This window comes from Perognathus longimembris, chromosome 28 (genome assembly GCF_023159225.1).
Source record: "Perognathus longimembris pacificus isolate PPM17 chromosome 28, ASM2315922v1, whole genome shotgun sequence".
Taxonomy (NCBI): Eukaryota; Metazoa; Chordata; class Mammalia; order Rodentia; family Heteromyidae; genus Perognathus; species Perognathus longimembris.
Window position 1 is genome coordinate 53,759,734 of NC_063188.1, and position 5,499 is coordinate 53,765,232.

The following is a 5,499-nucleotide window of genomic DNA, read 5'->3' on the forward strand; positions in this document are numbered from 1 at the left end:
CTCCTAATTGGAATACCTTTCTTTCCTTTCTTTGGATACCAGATCTTTGAGCTTACATTCATCTAAATTATACTCACTCACTCCTGAAATTTCCATGTCTTATATCTTCAAATAAAATTATCATTATCAGTTTTTCTCAATTGTAAAAGTTTTAGACTTGGACTGAATCACGTTGCCAGTATCCCGATATCTTAAAGCTTAAATAAAGCCTATCACAGGCCTTCTCAGCATCCATAATAAAATGAGCACATTTCCCTAATAGTCTTCTTTAATGTATCTCTCTAAATAAATATAATGTGTTGGTTTTGTTTCTCCACAGAATCCTGACATCCATGTGTGTATCATATCATGTTTTTAAACAAGGAAATCCTACCATATGCTACAACATGGGTGAACCCGGAGTACATTACACCTGGTGAAATAAGCCAATCACACTAGGGCAAATTTGACATAATTCCAATAAAGGAGGTATCTAAAATAATCAAGGTCATAGAAATAGAGAGAATACAGGGCTGGGAATATGGCCCAGTGGCAAGAGTGCTTGCCTCCTACACATGAAGCTCTCAGTTCAATTCCCCAGCACCACATATATGGAAAATGGCCAGAAGGGGCGCTGTGGCTCAGGTGGCAGAGTGCTAGCCTTGAGTGGGAAGAAGCCAGGGACAGTGCTCAGGTCCTGAGTCCAAGGCCCAATACCTACTATATAGATCGATTCTGTAATTTAAAATGTTCACCAAAAAAAAATCTCCAGTCCTAATAGCCTCATGTGGAAATGAATAATTTAAACCCATGCATAAAGAATTTCAGACAATAGAAACTTTCAAATTCATTCTATGAGCTGAAATTAACCCTAATACCCAAAACAAGCAAAGACATTGCAAGAAACTAAACTTTGCATGCTATTTTCTTCCATGGACATACAAGAAATACACAAGAAAAAAATTCTTTGAAGAGTGGACATAATGTCAGCCAAAGAGTCTGCTTGCCTTAATATGTATTCGCAGAAATTTAACTAAAGATGGTAATAATAGTTCCATGATACAAGCCTTAAGGACAAACAAAGTCACTGAGGTCCCCAAGAATGGCTACAACAAATTTAAATATAGGGAAGCATTTTTGTAAGACTTCACTACTATAAATAATGCTGAGAACTTAAATGAAACTTCCAAATATTAATAAACAGCATGTGGAGAAAGTGGACCTTCTAAATCAAATAATATAAAAATGTATCAAGAAACTTTTGCATTATTTTGAAATAGACTCATAGCTACTATGGAGGCTGAACTCTGAGGATTTTAGTTCAAAGCCAGCCCAGGCAGGAAATTCCATGAGACTCTTATCTCCAAATAATCACCAGAAAAAGCTGGCAGTGTATATCTCAAGTTGCACAGCACTAGCTTTGAAACTATGAGGGACAAAGGGTGAACAAATGCTGCAGGGGTACCCCTCTAGACTCTAAGATGAAAATGAAAAACTTGTGGGTAGGGACAAGAGGGAAAAATTGGGAGGGAATGAGGGAAGAGATGACATTGTCCAAAAAGAAATGCAACCATTACCTGACTTATGCAAATGTAACGCCTTTGTATATCACCTTCATAATAACAATAAAAAATTAAAATTAAAAAGTTAAAAATTATATAACCCACAAACAATTAAAAGTAGAAAAATAGTGAGAATCACACCATAGTATATTAGAAGACAAAAGTTATATGACTATTTTGATATGTGATTAAAATCATTTGAGGAAATTCAAAACTGATTTAAGATAAAAATTAGCAAGTTACGGGCTGGGGATGTGACCTAGTGGCAAGAGTGCTTGCCTCGTATACATGAGGCCCTGGGTTCGATTCCTCAGCACCACATATACAGAAAATGGCCAGAAGTGGCACTGTGGCTCAAGTGGCAAAGTGCTAGCCTTGAGCAAAAAAGAAGCCAGGGACAGTGCTCAGGCCTAGGACTGCCCCCCCCCAAAAAACTGCAAGTTATAAATAGAACAATTTCCTAATCAATCAAATAAGATAACAAATTCCTCTAGTGCACTTCAAGTTTGTAAGTATAAATATTAAAACTTTTCTCCATAAAAGTGAGAATAAGGCAAGAAATGAACTCTTTTATTTTTTGGTTGGAGATCAGGACTCAAACTCAGTCCCTGATACCTTTATTCATTGTTTAGCAATCTACCAATTTAGCCTTGCCTCCAACCCCTGAACATTTTTAATTCATCATAAAAATGTGTTAGTTGGCATTTCTATACCTTTGGTGAAACACTTGAGAAAAACAACTGAAAAAGAAGATTGCCAGAAACTGGTGGCTCACATATATAATCCTAGCTACTCTGGTGGATGAAATCGGAGGATCTTGGTTCAAAGCCATCAGGGGCAGGAAAGTCCATGAGACTCATCTTCAAGTAATCACCACAAAATCTGGAAGTATATATCTCAAGTTGTATACCACTAGCTTTGAGGGAAAAAAATCCCTCAGAGGCAGCATTCAGGCCCTGACATCAAGCCCAGTATCAGCATGAAAGAAGAATAAAGAAAGAAGGGAGGGAGGGAAGGAGAGAGGGAGGGGGGAGGGAGAAGAGGGAGGGGGGAGGGAGAAGAGGGAGGGGGGAGGGAGAAGAGGGAGGGGGGAGGGAGAAGAGAGAGAGAGCGCTCAAGGAAGGCAGGCAGGAAGGAAGGCAGGAAGGCAGGCAAGAAGGAAGGCAGGCAGGAAGGCGGGAAGGAAGGAAGGAAGGAAGGAAGGAAGGAAGGAAGGAAGGAAGGAAGGAAGGAAGGAAGGAAGGAAGGAAGGAAGGAAGGAAGGAAGGAAGGAAGGAAGGAAGGAAGGAAAGAAGTAAGGAAGGGTGGACTGATTTATTGGGATTCCTGGTTTCTGTCCATGGCCACTTTGGGTCTGTGTTTTGGGGCTGGGGAGATGGCAGAGTGTGGCTGAAGATCATAGTAAAGTAAAGCTACTTACCTCATACACTTGAGAAGTTGAAAGATGAAGGAAGAGTCCACCAGGTTCAGAGTAGACCTTGAAAAAACCCAGTGACCTCCTTCCTCTATGCTAATCTTCTCTGTATCATTCCAATTTTTTAGTATATGTGCTGCCGAAGCGAGCACAACCTCCTTCCTCTAACTATGCCCCACCTACAACTAGTCCACTCAGCTCTGAATGGACTAGTCCACTGTTGAAATTAGCACACTCATGATCCAATCACCTCTCAATAGGACCATCAACTGGGTATCAAGCCTTAAAAGTATGATCATTTAGGAACACTTATTCTAAGCTATGGCATTCTGTCCTTGGCCCCCCAAGTCTCATATACATCTCATATTGCACAATGTACATCATCACCAAATCCCCAAAGTCTCAACAATTCCACCACTGCTCCAAAGTCCAAGTTCAAAGTCTCATTTGAAACTCAAGCAAACACTTAGCTATGAAATGTGTAAATTTTAACAAAAACATATACATGTTTCATACTTCTAGTATACAATGGTGGGACCAGATGTATACTCACACATCAAAGGGTAGGAGTAGAATGACCAGCGGTAGGAATCACACCAAAGCAAGATAACAACCCAGCAGAGCAAACACTAAGTCCTGTGGCATGTGATGATTGGATGTAGACTACAAAACCTTGGGCATCTTCATCCCTATTATCTTGTGGCTACGGCCTACAAGGCTACTCTACTCATTCCAAGCTGTTTTTCTCACCAGAAATCCTCCATTTCTGACATCTTCAACTCCCTTTCCAATACAGCTTCAGCTTCACTTTCACAGAGCTCAGGAGGTGTTTTGAGGAGTTTCAACCCTGTTACACATTGTCTGACTTCCTAGGCTGTCCTTTGACATCTAGGTGAAAGTGTACATGATCCCACAACTTTTGCACTACGTATGCCTGGAAAATAAGCATCAAATGGATGCCAAAGTTGGCCACCAGCCTAAGCACTGGCCACTTAAGATCCTTACCTCTGTCTCCCATATAGCTGGGATTAAAGGTATGCTGTACAACTCCCAACATTTTTTTAGAAAGAGGGTTATTTTGACACTGCTGCTCAACCTGGTCTCCATTCATGATATTCCCAGCTCCTTCTCCCATATAATTGAGAGTATAACCATGTATCATCACACCTGTCCTCAAAGATTTGTGTTGTGGTTCACAATCTTAGAAGTTATGGTCCACAGTCAGCTGGTTACACTGATATAAGCCTATGGTGAGACTGAATTTTATGTCAGGGATTGCTTGTGACAAAAAAACTTCTTACTTCATGGTAGCTAGGAAGCAAAGACAGCAAGAAAGGAAAGGTCAGAGTACAAGTGATATTCTTCAAAGGCATGTCTTCAGTGACCTACTTTCTCCAAGTCAATTTTACCTGATAATATTCCACTCAGAAAGGAATGAATCAATGGATTAACCCACTGATGAAAACTTAGCATTGTCAAAATTCAATCACCAACTAAAAGTGCTGCCATCTTGAAACCAAACCTTCAAAATATGCATCCTTAAATCCATTTCATATCCAAGTCAAAACAATGATACTTGCAGGTTTTAGCTCAGTGCAATAAAACTAATTTTAAAATATAAAATTACAGGATAAATAACACTAATATAAACAGACATCATAACTGGCTGCATAGGAAATACAAAAAGATGAGTTGGTGAAATTATTCACTGAATTTACTAAGTTCATGAATATAAATACAGGTAGAAAATGTATTTTTAGATTTTAACCTAATAACTTTTGCTAGCTATCCAAACCATCAAATAACTAGAAATAAACTTAGAAAGGATATATAATACTTATGCACAGATAATTTCAAATGTTGTTGAAATTAGATAAGGTACAAATTAGGAATATCATACATTTGCAGATAAAAATCATTTAAAAAACTTAATAAAATTACTAGACTTAAGAGAGTTTTAATTAAAATCCAAGAACTTTTCAATTTACCAATTGATTTGAAATTTTATAAGAATATGTATGAAAAGCCATAATAATGTTGACAAAGATGAACTAAGTTAGAAGATTACCAATTCACTAGATTTACTATTAATGTCCAAATAAATCAGGAGGGTTTATATAAAATAGTGTAGTTTATGTCAAATCTTGCTCTTCTACCTCATGTGATCTGAAATTGGGATTCTTTTATGTTCTGAACTTCTTGGCAGTTGTATTGGTTGCATTCTCCCTTCTGGGAATAGAGCAGCTTTTGTTTACCCCATAGAGATATCCTAGGTAAGATACTTAGTGGTCAACTAAGGCTGTGGAAAAAAAGCATACCTGGGAGGTTGGCAGGGAAGTTCCATGCATATAGTAGCATAAAAAGTTTGGAGCAGTTTCAGCAAGCTGCTAACATCCTAGATCCAAGTATGCAGTATATTAGCTTCAGGCACCACATGGGTCAGGGCATTGTAAAGCCTACAGACTCCAATGCAGATCCAGCTACATCTGCAACTTCTACTCCTTTCAACTATAGTTTAGAAGTGAAACCCAAGTTTCCCAGACT

The 5,499-nt window shown here is 38.6% G+C and overlaps 1 non-coding gene across 1 annotated transcript; it reads left to right on the forward strand.

Annotated features, from left to right (window-relative positions):
- The first annotated feature begins 962 nt into the window (after nt 1–962).
- Nucleotides 963–1,093, forward strand: LOC125344409. Its single transcript, XR_007209531.1, has one exon. It is a non-coding gene; the product is annotated as a small nucleolar RNA SNORA33 (small nucleolar RNA).
- Nucleotides 1,094–5,499: the final 4,406 nt, after the last annotated feature.